We start from the raw sequence: 16059 nt of genomic DNA on the forward strand, positions 1-16059 counted from the left end.
AACTTGCTTGAAACGCGTGCTGTTGTAAACACCAACACATATGTTCACTTTTTGATCAATCTGCATTCTGTTTTCAGCAAAAGCTAGGCTTTAAGGAAATATTTAGTGCACTCAAGACGAACAAGAACGTAGAAAAGACAACACAGCTCAGATGTCGATCGTTCTGAAGCTAGGCTTTGTTTGCATCACTAAGTTTAATACCGTGAGGAGACGCATGGTTGTACCGAAAATATTCTCCATTAAAATTCAAGCATCAGACTGCAGTAATCGTTACACACGTTACTCTATAAATATGCAATAGATATGTACAATACTTAAGGCAATACAAACACCATAAAAATGCACTAGAATACAGATGAACATTACTAACTGTAATTACAAAACATTATTTGAAAATATTTTCGTTAAAGGTAAGACCCCCCCCCCCCCCAAGCGAGGACGACACCAAATAAACGTGGCACTATCAAAAACAAAAATACAGTTCTTTATAAGCACGCTAAATATCACAAGAAGAACAAGCAAGAGACGTACAACGAAGATTTGCATATCTTAAATTACACTGCTCAGCGTTTCATAGGCAACGTGGAGGCTGAGAGGCGACACAGCGAACTTATTGGTACTATTCATGTATAGCGCAAACAGACCTCTTTTAAAATGGCATCTTTCGCGTCTTCGCTTCGGCGAAATCAGATATATTCTGTTCGAAGGATAGATGAGGTCACTTTCAATGGACATGATAGCAAGCTAGTTAACCTTGTCCTCAAGGAGGCTCGAAGGAACGCGATTTTTTATCAGCGACAACTTGGAAAACGATCATTGTTTCACAGTTTGCCACGGGTATGCTTGAGTACATTCGCAAAGCAATAGAAAGGTTCGGATACACATCAATAAGCTTTCTTTCGTGCAGCAACTTCATTATTCCCACGGGACTCGTGTCTGTAGTGTCTATTAACAGCATTTAGCCAAATGTGAGTACTCGGTTGGCCACCTGGAATAAAGCATGGGAGCTTGAGCGATGAGTGCGTGTCACCGTGTCACTCCAATCTAATCAATCAGACCGCATCCCGGTCTACGCGAACACTAAAATGGTGTCAGAAGTGTTACTTGGTCTCGTGTGAGTGCCAAACCAAGTCGTTCCGCCGTATCATCCCTCAGCAGCAAGCGGCAACCGGCAATCGCAGCAATGGCACACGCGCTCCCTCCCTTCCCAAGTTTCGACCTTCGCGCCACAGACGCCAACAATACTGGTCACGAATGGACCAAGTGGATAGAAAGGTTCGAGAACTTTCTTTTAGCGTGTGATATCACGGCAGATGCACGCAAGAAAGCGCTCCTCCGGCGCTACGTCGGCGAGGAAGTCTACGACATATTTCGCTCTCTCCCCGACAGTCCTACACAAGCTGCAACAGCTACAAGCACGACCCAGACCACGCAGAGCCCATCGACGCCAGAATACGATGCCGCACGAGCAAAAGTGAGCGCATACTTCACCCCGCGAGTGAACTCCACCTTTGCGATCTCCAAATTTCGCCAAGCCCAGCAAAACGTTGGTGAGCCACTGGACGCCTTCTACGCGTGCCTCCGGCAGCTCTCTCGACACTGTAACTTCGAGAACGTGGACGCTGAAGTCCAGAACCAAATAATTCTCGCCACAACGTCGTCTCGCCTTCGCAAATATGCAATGCTTCATTCCCTCACTTTACCAGACTTACTTAAGGAAGGATGCTCGAGGATGTCGAACGGGATGTATCCGAAATCGAAAAGAACGTCGATAGCAATGTGGCGGTGCTCGCAGTGCACAAGGAAAGACAGCACCATGGCCAACACCAATGAAACAGCCGACAGATGCCACGTCAGACCTATGCACCGCAACGACCTCGTGTCTCATCAGCAGATTGTCGCAACTGCGGTGGCAAGTGGCCTCACCAAGGCGGACGATCAAGTTGTGCTGCATGGGGCAAGACATGCAAGGTATGTAAGAAGGTTGGTCAATTTGCACGACTCTCTCGTTCAACGAGACAAATGGTACACGCAGTGGACTGTGACAATGGTCCAAACAGGAATCGGACAGTCTGCAGTAAGAAGAGTTCTAGCACCAAAGAATGTGTTGCCACCCGTGACACCAGTTCAAGCACTGACGAGTATGTTTTCGTTGCCATGACCTCACCTCAGACAGGCCCATCTCCAAAAGTTATTGTCACTGTCAACAATGTGCCGGTCACTTTCATAATCCACACAGGTGCAACAGTGTCAATTGTTGGCGAAAATGACTTTAAGAGCTATCGCCTAAAGGTGAAACTCCAGGAAACATCCGTCAGAGTGTTCCCATACAAAGCAACATTTCCGCTTGAACTTGTAGGCAAAGTCTCTGTCACAATGAGATACAAAGGTAACTGCATTGAAGAAGACATCTTTGTCATTCCAGGAAACTGTGCACCACTCTTAAGCTTCACAACAGCATCCAACCAGGAGCTTGTCCAGATCACATACCAAGTTAATGAGCATCAAGGGGACAAGTCAATCGTAGAAGCATTTCCCAAGTTGTTTAGTAGAGTTGGAAAACTCAAAAACCAGCACATTCATCTTTTTGTGCACGACACTGTCCCACCTGTTGCACAACCACACAGGCGTATTCCGTTTGCACACGCCACAGAGAAAGAACTTGAACGCCTCCTGTCAGAAGACATCATTGAGCCACCCATAGGACCTACACCGTGGGTGTCCCTTGTGGTTATTGTGCCTAAACCGCATCAGCCTGATGAAATTCGAATCTGCATTGACATGCACGTTGTGAACACTGCCATTCAACGTGAACGACATTTGTGCCCAACAGTGGATGACATCATTGTTGCCTTAAATGGAGCAACAATGTTCCCCAATCTTGACTTAAAGAATAGATATCATCAGTTGGAACTTGACCATTCCTCAAGGCAACTCACCACGTTCTCAACACATGTTGGCTTGTTTCGCTACAAACGACTGAACTTCGGCATCAGCAGTGCAGCGGAAATCTTTCAGAACACCATACGCCAAATGCTCAACGGCATCCCCAATGTCCTTAATGTTGGTGATGATATCCTTGTTTTTGGGCAAACAAAACAGGAGCACGACTTGTCCTTGGAAGCCGTTCTGCAGCGACTCCAAGAAGCTGGATTGACACTGAATGAAAACGAGTGTCCCTTTCATCAACGTGAACTGAACTTTTTTGGACTTAATTTTTCAGCTGATGGCGTTCGTCCTGATCCTACGAAGATAGCAGCCTTCCTACAGATTAAAACACCGGAATCACCAAAAGAAGTCAAGAGCCTGCTAGGAATGATCAACTAGTCAGGCAGATTTCTGAGAAATCTTGCTCACCTCACACAGCCTTTACGTGAACTGATACTGAAGGATGTTGCATGGGAGTGGACGGAACGACAGCAAAATGCTCTTGAGAGCCTAAAGCAAGCCATGTCCGATGCCTGCACCCTTGCTTACTTTGATCCATCCAAACCGACAGAATTGGTGGTAGATGCAAGCCAACACGGACTGGGTGCTATCCTCCCACAGCGTAACAGTGAAGACATTGTAGTGATAGCTTATGCAAGTAGAGCGCTTACATCAGTTGAAAGTCGCTACTCCCAAATTGAACGTGAGATGCTCGCAGCTGTATGGGCCATGGAGCACTTCCGTCTTTACCTTTGCGGAGTCAACTTCCTTTTGCTGACTGATCACAAGCCTTTAGTGAGCATACTGGGAAACCCAAGATCATCACCATCTGCCCGCATTGAGCGCCTTGCTCTACGCATTCAACAGTACAAGTTTGTTGTACAACACACTGCAGGAAGTAGTAACCCTTCCGATTACCTTTCCAGGCATCCAGTTCCTGAAACGAAAATGTGTGCCCGCATCGACAAAGTACCTAATGAGTATGTCAACTTTATCCAGTGCCACAACATCCCAAAGGCCTTCTCGGTTCAAGAAATCACTGATGCAACGAAAGCAGACCAGCAGCTACAGTCACTTATCAGTGCTATCCAGCACCCCACACTCACCAGCTGGGTCTTAGCTAACTGAAGCCATTTGCATCTATAAAACAGAACTAACAACGCCCGAGGGCATCGTCCTTCGAGGAACACGCCTAGTTCTTCCCGCTACCCTGCAGAAACAAGCAGTGCTGCTTGCCCACAAGGGCCATCAAGGGATTGTGAAAACAAAACAAATGTTAAGAGAAAAAGTGTGGTTCCCAGGCATGGATAAGCTCGTCTCGTACACACTTTGATTGAAAGCTGTCTACCATGTCAAGCAGCTGTTCTCCAAGCAAAGAAAGAACCACTTGCCATGACGGAACTACCCAGTGGTCCCTGGGAAGAAGTATCAGTCGACTTTTCTCGTCCCTTCCCAAATGGAAAGTATGCTATGGTGGTGTTAGATGGCTTCTCACGATACCCAGTGGTACAAGTCATACACTCCACAAGTGCAAACAATGTGCTTCCCTCACTGTGACAAGTGTTTTGCCTGTTTGGAATCCCTGCACAGGTAAAAAGTAACAATGAGCCAGGATTCCAAGGCAAAGAGTTTGCTGCATTCGCAAAAGAATTAGGATTTCGGCATCATCGGATCACACCTTTGTGGCCTCAAGCTAATGGCGAAGCTGAGCGGTTCATGAGAACATTGAAAAAGCATGTTCAAGCTTGCTGCGGGGGTGTCTGTACTTATCTGTTGCCGCATCGAGAAGCCGCCTCATTCGTCCTCTCGAGGCACACTTTGTGGGTGGGAACAAGATTATTTGAAGCCAAACTAACAGGAAACAAGTGAGTCCGTTCTTGGAGTGTTGTTTCCTGGCGCTCGTCAGTAGAAGTAGGCTCATCGGGGAGGTTTGGCACCTGTTGATCAGCAGTAGTAAAAATCGGGCGTGGCCGACCAGAGACCTGGAGCTCTGTGGCAGGGGCACGGCAAAGGAGCATAGACGTTGCTGACTCAGGAACAGGAGAAGGCTCGGTTAGCGTCGTTTGCTCAGAAATATGGACGACCGAGGCTGGCACCGTTTTACAGGATCCAGGCAACCAAGATGAGTCAAACTTTGCTTCTTGCCAGGAAACCGTTGTGATGGAGTTGGCAAGTCCTCCACATACGCACAGTCAGTACTATTGGGAGTTTGACACGGACTCTGGGTAGAGCGATCATTCTGTTTCGCGGAAGCTGCATTCAGTAGGTACTTTGTCATCTTTGGTAGCTTCTTTTCAACCTCTTCTTTTTCTAATTTCACCTTTCGTTTAGACGCACCACTTTGATGCTTCCGACCGAGCACTTTCGCATGAATGGATGCTAATTGTTGACCGGGCACTTCGTCAGTCCGACGCGACTGCAGGTGTCCAACGCTCAGTAGAAGGACCATCCAGGCAGCGTGCGCCAGTCCCGACGGCTGGAGCACGCTGCCTGGATGGTCCGTGGCTGGCCGAGAGTGGTGCGTCCCACGGGAGTTCCTCAGCGGGCGGGCTTATGCAAGCTTAACCGGGGGCTCTGGGCTGAATCGCAGCCCGCGATCAACTTCCTTTTATAGACGCGCGCCGCGTCTGTCTGTTACTAGCGCCAAAGCAGGCGTTCGCACACGCGTAGTTCCTTGTACAAATTCCCTCCTTCTCCCGTTCCGGTCTCGTCTTCCTATTGGCTAGGAGCAATCGTCTGTTCTGGGAGGTTCTCGATTTTTCTTTCTCCCCGTCGACGCCGAGCGCGAGAACGAAGGCGAGAGGGCGACTCCTAGCGCGGGCGAAGTTACGCGCCCTCCGTCGCCTCTGAGTCATCTTTTTCTACTTCTTTCTGGAAAGTTCGGCGGCCAGTATGACTTACTTTTTCCGTCGAGTGCACGCGAGGGTGCGCAGCCACTAGGCAGGAATAAAGCCCCTGAAACTTCGTAAAGTAGTGCCACTCTCCTCCTCCGCCTTCACTCCTCCTCGTATCTCCTTTCTTTCACGCTCCCTCCTCGACCATGGCGCCGCCTACGATGCTCGAGCGCAGCAGACGACCTTTCGCAGAGTGAATGCACGCATAGCAAGGCAGTGCTCTTTAGGCGTTCACGTTGGCTTTCCAGCTCCGCGTAACTTCGTGAACAGAATAGAATTTCTAGTCGGATGCTTGTACAAATTCGGTAACGGCAGCTTTTTTTTTCATTTCTTTGATAACTATTTCTTTAAAAAGTATCTGAAGGAGTGTTAACGCTGCGCGTTGACGACTGCGAATGTATCGCGTGCCCTGCAATTAGGTACGCAACATTTGTCAAGGGCGTGTCGCAAGATCTTGTTGCGAATGGTTGTAAATAACACGTTTACCATCGAATGACAACCTCTTCGCTTCCAGCAAGCCCTCAGCCCAAAGAATCCGCGCCGCCCTTACCATGTGAATTCGCGGCGCGTATGAGCTATGACGTACAAAGGCTGATGGAGATCACTGCTCTGGAGGTTCGAAAGTGTATTACAAGCTACAGTGCCGCCAACGTGCGTGCTTGCCAATCTAAGCGCGCGCAAAGCCTCAGATGTGGACGCTGGTGCTATGTTTCTCGTGTCTCAACGCCGAAAGAAATACCGCGGCCGATCATCGAGTCGGGACTGTGCGTACACAAGAAAATAAAATGAGTTTTAGCATTCGTGCGCGAAGCGGGAGCGCGATAACAATGCTTGACTCAATCTCAAACAAGACCACTGTGGCCTTCAGTAATTTTTTCAGGTTAATGACTTATCACGAATAACACTTCATCGTGCGTTGGTTCGTCCGTTTACTAAGTGACGTACTTGTCGCGAACCGAGTTGCACTGAGGTGCATGCATTCAGGACGGTTGCACTCCCTTCGAAGTAGCATTTGCGAGACATGACTTTATTAGTGAAGTCATGATCGCGCAAATCCCCCCGCCATGACGCGGCCGAAAGTGCGGCAAGTGAAATGATGTTTTATCCATAGGTTAAAATGATATAAAACGGCATTCGAGTTGCAAGTTAACAGTTTATTTTCACATAGATGAATTACAGATTTGCCTTTGCAGTCACAAGTCCGTGTGCACCATTTATTGTCTCATTGCGTAAATAAACGCACCAGCCTAAGAGTCTTACAGCAAGCGCGTCTCAATCAGGCATAATGACTGTAGAAACTAATAGTGGCATAGACGAGCAAGCGAACGACTATATGAGCGCGCGAACTAAACGAGTGAGCAAACGACTAAACGAGCGTGCGAACGAACGAGCAAACGACTAAGCACGAACGACGACTAAACCAGCCAGGGAACGGGCGGGCGACCGCACGTTTTCTTTGCGAGTGCTCCACCGCCGCATCTTAAGCTTCGCACACTTTAAAGCTCACGCGAATTAGCACATACGTCTCAATTACCTATGATGCGGTCGCTCGACGACGAACGCACCGCGTAACACGGTTTCGGGAGAGCACGCACGCTTTTCATCGGTGCCTCTGTATCGCAAATCCACCGGGCGACCGCCAACGAGGAACACGAACAAATGTGGCAAACAAAGCTAGTCTATCTAAAGAAGGCTAGTAAGTAACCACAAAAGGCAGAGAGTTGCTCTCCTGAGGCGCTTTCATGATCGAGACTGAAATTTTATCAAAAGGACTGCGCTGGATCTTAAAAATTTGTAATCACGTTATCGCACGCAACCTCGCGTGCCCGCGAACTCAAGCCGGTTGGCGTTCAAAACGATTAAGCGCACCAAATATGACTAACACGACCACGTAGTGCGCATATAAGCAAAGCAGACGTTGCGTAAAAATCATGTTAAAGCGTGCGTACAAATGACAACATGCACAGTGAACTGTGCAATATCTACTACGCCATTGCCCGCAGCACAATACGCAAGCCTGGCACATACAATACTCTGAGAGAGCCACAACTTACATCACATAGTCGCGCCGAGGAAGTTGGTCGGAAGTTCTCCCTCCCGATTCGGTGAAGCCATGTCTTTCTTCTTAACGCAATGCGCTTACCGGACGGTATCGCGAACATATTCTTGCTTTTGCTAAAACTATATTGGCATCCAAACGCGCAGCAGGTCATGGTAACAGAAAATGACGTGAAGCGACGTCGCACTTGCCACAAAACATCCTTCAAGGCGTTCGCAAGATCAAAACAACACAGAATAGGAACGGAAGGAATGCCGCCAACAAGCGCCGCTTCTCGAGCAAAGATGGCACTGAAGCGCGACTGTAAACAAACGAAGCCGGCGCAAGGGGCCACATGATGCCATTAGGCCAATAGCGACGCGATGTCGGCTTCGGCCAGAGCGCTGGAGGAGGAGGCGGCGTTCTTCAAAGCGTGGCGCTACTTTACGAAGTTTAAGGGGCTTTAGGCAGGAATGGGCCCTGGAGACAGGCCTTTGTGTCCAGCTCTCCAACTTCCCCTTTGACTCCTCCACAACCCTAGCCCGAACAGTGAACATTCCATGCCCCACGGCACGCGGACAAAAGCACGTGTGACGTCTTCTTTCCTTTCCTGCCTGGACTCCGCCATCAGACTCATCATCATCTGCTATCGGACTCATGCTCCCCCGCCCAAATTACCATCACGGTAAAGAAAATTCGAATGGGAGGCACTGTTGAGTACTGCAGCACATCTTTTCTATGAGAAGGACAGCGGCGGAACTGTTTGAGAGGTGGAGGGTGGCGTGGTGGTGACGAGGGGCAAGGGAGATTTAGGTCCTCATCCCACATTACATGTTTTAGGTGTTTCCCCCTTGCCCCTCCTCTCCAGACAGCACTGGACAGACGGACTGACAGGAAACCACGAAAACTCTTCCAAGCAAACACACCTCGCTTCTAAGAGGGCCCCGCCAGGGTGGCGGGGGATTCCTGTTTGTGCAGCTCGGCAAGCTCTCCCCAAATGATCAAGCTAAACGCATGCTGTTACATTAGGCGGGGGGCCCCGTCTGCTCGTTCTGGTTTTCTCGCTTCATACAGGTCGCTCGAAGTTCCGCTGCCCATGGCTGCATATACTAAGCAGGTTAAAATAAATGGGCCCCCTTCTCCTACTGTGCGAGGTGAGGCCCTGGGCTGCAGCCCCCTTAGCCCCACATCCCCTTAAGCCAGCGCTGGGCTACGCTATCAATTGGAGATTCGGGTGCAAGCGTACGAGTGGCCATTTCACGCAGAGGAAGGAATATTGCGCGCTGCGGTTCATCGCCACCGGCCTGCAGCTCCCCGAGGTCGGTCGGAAGCGAACCATTCATCGGAATGGCCCAGATCTCTGCTGCCGACACTGTCCACGAAGCTGCTCTCGCAATTACTCTGTTGGCCGGTAGAAAGGCTGGGTCAGCTTTCCCGTCACTTCCGCTCCAAAGCCGATGCCAAGGAGATATTTTCATGGCGAGATCGAATTCCCAGTGCTATAGCGAACATGAATAGCTCGCAGACCGCCGTTCAGCAATCAGAAGGGTTTAGCCTAGGCTGGTCCAGCACTCCTTCGTTAGGCTGGTAAAACTATACAGTCAGAACGGGAAGATATTGTGGGGATCTCTTATTCGGCTGCCCTTATTTCTCTAGTTCGGGAGTGCCGCACTTTGTTCCTCAATTTCATGGCACAGCACGCACCGTCAGCACCACACTCTTCGATTTTACTTCGCGCAGGCAATGCAGGGCCTGTATGTCGTAATGTTCGATTTCAGATTCCATTGCTTCTCTCATGCGACGCGCCGTGGGGCAGATCGCAGGAATAGCGGCAGCGCGGCGGCGAGCGAGTCATGTCCGAGCCGATGACGAAGGGCGAAAAAAAGAAGGAACATTGATATAGTCGGCTGGTAATTAAAGGTGACCCTAAGAACCAGTTCACGTTTTTTTTGCGCTCACTACTTTAGAAGTGCTGACAGTGGGTTCCTGTTGCGTGCATCGTGCGAGCTCCTGGTAGCAGACGACACAGCGCTGCGCTCTTCCAACTCATTTACGCTTGCGATACCGCCTGTCGGCTGAGAATGAAAAAGAATGACATAAATAAATTACTTCTGCATTGCGTAAACGCCCGGCACCACATGTTTATCACATCACATCACTTTATTTTCCTTAAAGACCCCTTTTGCGGTGTTACATAAGGGGTGGGGTTTACAAAATGCAGGCGTTTACAGTAGTCGAAAATGTGGATGCACAGGTTATGGCAGCGATATGGTGGGGAAGGCCGTTCCAGTCAGTTGCTGTTCGTGAAAAGAATGAGTTCATAAAAGTAGTAGTACGGGCTCGAGGACACAAAACTTGAAGAGGGTGACCGATGCGATGGGATCTGCGTGGTGGGGGTCCGCCGATGTATGGTTCTTGTCTTACGGGCGAATAAAAAAAATTGTGATGCAAAACAAGACTGGCAATGCGACGGCGAGCAGAAAGATCACACAAACCTGACTGTAATTTTAGAGGTGATATGCTAACGTCGTATGAGTATGAAGAGTGAATAAATCTGGTAGCTCGGTTCTGTACAGCTTCGATGGCACTTGTTAAATATGCTTGATGAGGGTTCCAGGTGGGTGATGCGTATTCCAGTTTAGTTTTGATAAGTGATATGTATGCTTGTAGTCTGACGTGTTCAGGGGCTTCCCGCAGGTGACGTTTTAAGAAACCTAATGTTTTATTAGCTGATGATATTAGGTTAGTTATGTGCAGTAGCCAAGATAAGTCATCAGAAATGGTGATACCTAAGTATTTGTAAGACTGGACGAGGTCAACAGGGGAGTTGGAAACCGTATATTCAAAAACAAGAGGGTTGCGACGGCGGTGAAAAGACATGTACTTACATTTGTTAGAGTTGAGTGTCATCATCCACTGCGAACACCAGTTTAGCACGTGGTTTAAGTTTGCCTGAAGGAATTCTTCGTCAGAAGGGTTAGTTACCGAACTATAAATAACGCAATCAACAGCGAAAAAACGGATATGACAAGATACGCGCTGGGGTAAGTCGTTAATGTAAATGAGGAATGACAAAGGACCGAGGACGGAACCCTGCGGGACGCCGGAGGGGACTGGGAGCGGGTTGGAGGAGTGGTTAATAATGAACACACACTGAGAGCGATGCGTGAGGAATTTGTTAATCCACGCGATGATGTTTGTATGTAGGTTAAACTGGGAAAGCTTAAGAAGCAAGCGTTGGTGAGGTACTTTATCGAACGCCTTAGCGAAGTCTAAGAAGATGGCGTCAGTTTGTCGATTAATATCAAGGTTGGCGTGCATGTCATCAAGAAAAATGGTTAGTTGAGTCTCGCACGAAAACATGCTGTGACGGACGGAAAAAGTTATTGAATCTAAGAATTGCATGATTTGGGAGTAAATTACATGTTTCGTGATTTTGCAGGGAATACTTGTTAATGAAATGGGCCGATAATTAAGAGGTGAATCAGTGTTGCCTGTTTTGTGCACGGGAACGACCTTCCCCACTTTCCAGTCGTCTGGAATGGTTCCTTCGGAGAGTGATTGTGAAAACAATAAACAGAAAATACTGGAACAGGCTGCGTTAGCGTGTTTCAAAATTTTTGGATTGATGTCGTCTATGCCGGTGGCAGATGAGTTTTTTATTTTATGTGTTATGCACGAAATTCCACTACTCCTGAACGTTATGGCGCCCATGGCTGTAGTAATAAGTGGTAATGTAAAACATGCTGCTTCGGATTCGTCGGTAAAAACAGATGAAAATGCAGTGTTAAAGGTATCTGCATAGTCGGTATCAGCCATGATTTCACCAGCATTGTTAGTGAGGGTGATAGCACGCGCTTCGTTCGGGTTTATCACCTTCCGGAATTTCTTGGGGTTATGGACTATCATTTTTGGTAGCATTACTTCGTAAAATGAGCGCTCAGTATTTCCAATCTCGGCCAAGTATGCGTTCTCAGCTTCATACTATTTTTTCCATGCATGGGGGTTTGCGTGGCGTTCAGCTGTACGAAATGCGCGTTTTTTTTTCTTGTTTTAGAGCCTTTTCAGTGTCTTCGTGAACCAGGGTTTCCGATTACTCTTTCGTAAACTGCATGACGGAATGTATTTATTTGTTAATTCGGTAATTTTATGTTTGAAAAGGGTCCAGTTCTCATTTACACTTCTGGAAAGATAGGTCGTTTCAAAGATTGACAGAAAGTTCGTTATTTCAGTGTTGATCGCTTCGTAGTTTCCCTTATCGTAGAGCCTAATAGTTTTCTGGGAAGCTTGTTTTAATTCAGGTGAGAAAGTTAAAATTGGCATGGATTACTTTATTGTCGCTGATTTCTCGGAGGCCTGCAGTGAAATTAAGACTGTCTGGATGAGTGGTCAGTATGAGATCCAGAGTGTTAGCTGCTTCCCCTGCGACGCGTGTTGGTTCGGATACAACTTGGGTCAAGTTAAAATTAAGGCAAACGTCAGTGCAGGCATTCGGCTCTTCTTTGACCAACTATGGGCTGAGGTTGCTTATTCCAGTCGATATTGGGTAATTGAAGTCCCCAAATAGTAGGATGTGTGCTTTAGGGTGCTTTGAAACTAGTTTATGTAGAGAATTGTGAAGCTTGCGGGAAAGTCAGGACTTTTGCGAGGTGGCCTATAACACACACCAGGGGCATAGCCAAGGGGGGGGAGGCTTATGGGGCTTCAGCCCCCCCCCCCGCCGAATTTTTTTCGTGCTGTCAATGCACTGCTGACCAAAGCAATTCCCGGCGCCGGAAATCATTCTGGGTTTTGTCTAGAATGACTTTTTCATGCTCGAAAAGACATTTCACCGCGAAAATTGAAAACTCGGGCTGGATTTCGTGGCAACGCCCATGCACCGGGAGTCACATAACGCAAGCAGCCTCATCCGAGCACAAAGTTTCAATGGCGTTTTGATGACAAACGGGCTCATCGCGGCATCTCGTGGAGGCCGCGGAATCTACGGAGCGCGTGGATATAAATTCCGAAACTTTATTGGTATAAATCTCATAAACTTCTTATGTGAAAGCCGCATTTACATTTCCAAAGTTGTGGTTTAGATATTCAATTACGGAACTTTGTGGGTGTAATGCTGTTATAAACATTTGCCGCCCAAGGTGCATTGCCTTTTCTAAAGTGTTGCATTGGAACATACAACGGGACAAGCCAAATTAAAACACTATTAGACAAGTTGACAAAGCACGCAGCGAGGTCCGATGAGACGAAGCGTTGTGCATGGTGGTTCATTTGAGCCGTCACGTCACGTAAAAAATATCAATTTTTTTTCACCTACGCCAAAGAATCTACGTTAAGACACTAAAGCCAGCGAAGGTAACTACGTTCTTATTTATTTTTCCTACTTTGACTCTTATTCACGAGGGCACATTGAGCGTCTTTAATTTTTTTTTGGTCTTGCTACCCTAGGCACGGGCTGCCAGAGCCAGCCAGAGCAGACACGTTTTTCTCGTGTTCCCCTGACCACCGCGCGGCGCACTTCGGTGCGTGTTCGGTTTGCTCTGGCCGAGTGGATTTTCGCCTGGCAGAGTTTTAGACGCTTTATGGCTAGCAGACGAGAAAAAGAAACAATGGTCGCTCGCCGCCATCACTTTGGGGACCCCACGGACTGCATGCCGCGTTCACTTGAGGGCAACCTCTCCGGAAAGTCTTGGCTCGCCGGTGTAGGATACCGAGCAGTATACGTATGGTTCTCTGTGGGCCAAGCGTCTCACCTTTCTTTTTTTTCGATATCCCTTCGATAGCCACGTTAGGTGCGCAAAGTAGGCATTCAATTGCGGCCAACATATTTTCCTTGGGGTTTTTTAAAATTTCTGTGCCCCCGCCCCACAAAAGGAAAAAAAATACATTGTTGCGGCGCAGCGAGTTGTTGCATGGTGAAAGTTCTATTTTGTTACTTCCTTTGCAGAAAGTAATGGGCCATGGGACGCTTCAGTTTCCGGATACATTTACAATATTATTGCGATAGCAATTATATGGACACTCCAAGCGCATTCCTGCCGTCACCGTCGCCCTCATGTTTCGTATAAAGTCCACGGGCGATAACATCGTTACCGAGCGCCGCATGTTGTATGTGCGAGTGGAAGCGTACGGGAAGGGGGGGGGGGGGCTGGAATGGCTGAACCGACGATGGTGACTCAGTCTTGTGTGCGCAAAGGAGAATAGCAGAGAGCAAGCTAATCATCTTCCGTCGCGCGCGATACATCGGGGGGAGTGAATGGAATTGTGGCGGTTTCTAAGATTCTGTGAATCTGTGATTGCGCAACATGTTTATTTGCTTCGTTTGACGCATTATACACCGTGAGTTTTTCTTAGATACGTACATTTATTGGAGACTTATGCGTATATTTAAATATCTTGGTGGGAGATATTGTGTATACGTGCAGGGAACTTTGTTTCCAGCGACACTTTTTCGCCCTTTATCAAGCTCTATAATCGCATTTGTATATCCCATTGTATCTTCGCATTTCTAATGTACGAGGGCGAGTCAAATGAAAGAGAGCCTACCCACCCCTTGCAATAATGGTTCGGTTCATTATATAAGAGGCATGTGCGTAGAAGAGAAGGATGTCTCATTTACAAAAGGGACACGCAGGTGTGAGGATAAAGGTTCTGTAATGCTCTCATACATTCGGTTGAACATGGTTGCATGACATAATGGATGATCCAAAAGTTGAACAGCATGGTGTCGTGAGGTTTTTGACAGCTGAAAGTGTTTCCCAAAAAGAAATTAGTCACCGTATGGCTGCCGTGTACGTTGAACATTGCATTTCATTGGCCACTGTCAAGCGTTGCAGCAAACGGTTCAAAGGAGGATGTGAAAGTTGCAAAGACGATCCAAGATGGCACTAAAGCCATCGTGAAATCACCCTTAACAAAATTGCAAAAATCGATGAGGTGATGAGACAATAACGGAGGATAAGCATCGATGAACTGGCAGAGCATCTGAACATCAGTCATGCTTCGGTTCACGCCATAATTCATGAGCATCTCTGTCATCGGCTCTTGTGTGCGCAATGGACGCCCACTGTTTTCAACCAACACGAGAAGACGGGGAGGTTCGGTGCAGCCTTGACTCATCTGATCCTGTATCACAATGAGAGTGACGACTTCTTGTCTGTAATTGTGACCGGGAACGAATCACGGCGCCACTATTACAAGCGTGAAACACGACGGCAAAGCTTACAGTGGAAACATTCGAATTCACCACGCCCAAAGAAATCAAAGGCCATCATTTCTGCCGGAAAGGTGTTGTTGACTTTTTTTTTTCTATCGTCAAGGACCATTACGAATAAAATTTGCTAAGTCTTCGAGAGACTATCAATTGTTTCCGATACTGTGAAATGGCGGAACGGCGGCGTGTTGCAATCAAGAAACGATATGGAAAATTGACGAATGGGGTCATCTTGTTCCACAACAATGCCCTTCCCCACATCGCTGATGTATATAATAAAAAACTGGCAACGTTCAAGTGGGGAACGCCCAGAACTGTCCCCTTCCGACATCCACTTTTTGGGGCAACCGAAAAAAGAAACAGCTCAAGGGAACCACATTCGTGTCGGACGATGACGTGAAAGAGTCAGTTGCAGACTTTTTGAAGCAGCAACCCAAGGAATTTTGAGACCGGAATCACACGGCTCCTTAGTCATTGGGACAAATGTCTAAATGCTCATGGAGACTACTTTTAAATAAAGTACCCCGTTTGTCATATATTCGCATTGGCTCACATTCATTTGACTCGCTCTCGTATGTCGTGCAGAACACCTGCTTTTTATACGTGCCCTCTGTTGCGAGTAATTTAGGTGCAATTACTCACGATACACGACCGGTGACAGCTGCTCCTGCGTAGTACATTGGAACAAATGCCAGCGTCATTGATATTTTGCACTGGCTGCTGCATACGTAGATAAATGTAAACACGGTTCTTGAATGACACAGTTTCATTAACATATTTTTCCTCAACTTGTTCATTTCATGGCCTTTACATTTTTCATATCAGCGGCATGCACTGCTTTGCTGGTTTCGAGCTGATAGTTCTGAAGTTCGTGTGATATTTTCTTTACTTATTAAATAGACAAATACATGGAAGCATTATTATCAGTTATTTTGGACACAATTATTGGCACATACCAGTATATTCTTTTACGAAGAATGATATATTTT

The 16059-nt window shown here is 47.5% G+C and overlaps 1 pseudogene; it reads left to right on the forward strand.

Annotated features, from left to right (window-relative positions):
* Positions 1–1183: 1183 nt before the first annotated feature.
* LOC142570778 (uncharacterized) lies at positions 1184–3327 on the forward strand (annotated as a pseudogene).
* The last annotated feature ends 12732 nt before the right edge of the window (positions 3328–16059 follow it).

This window comes from Dermacentor variabilis, chromosome 2, assembly GCF_050947875.1.
Source record: "Dermacentor variabilis isolate Ectoservices chromosome 2, ASM5094787v1, whole genome shotgun sequence".
Lineage (NCBI taxonomy): Eukaryota > Metazoa > Arthropoda > Arachnida > Ixodida > Ixodidae > Dermacentor > Dermacentor variabilis.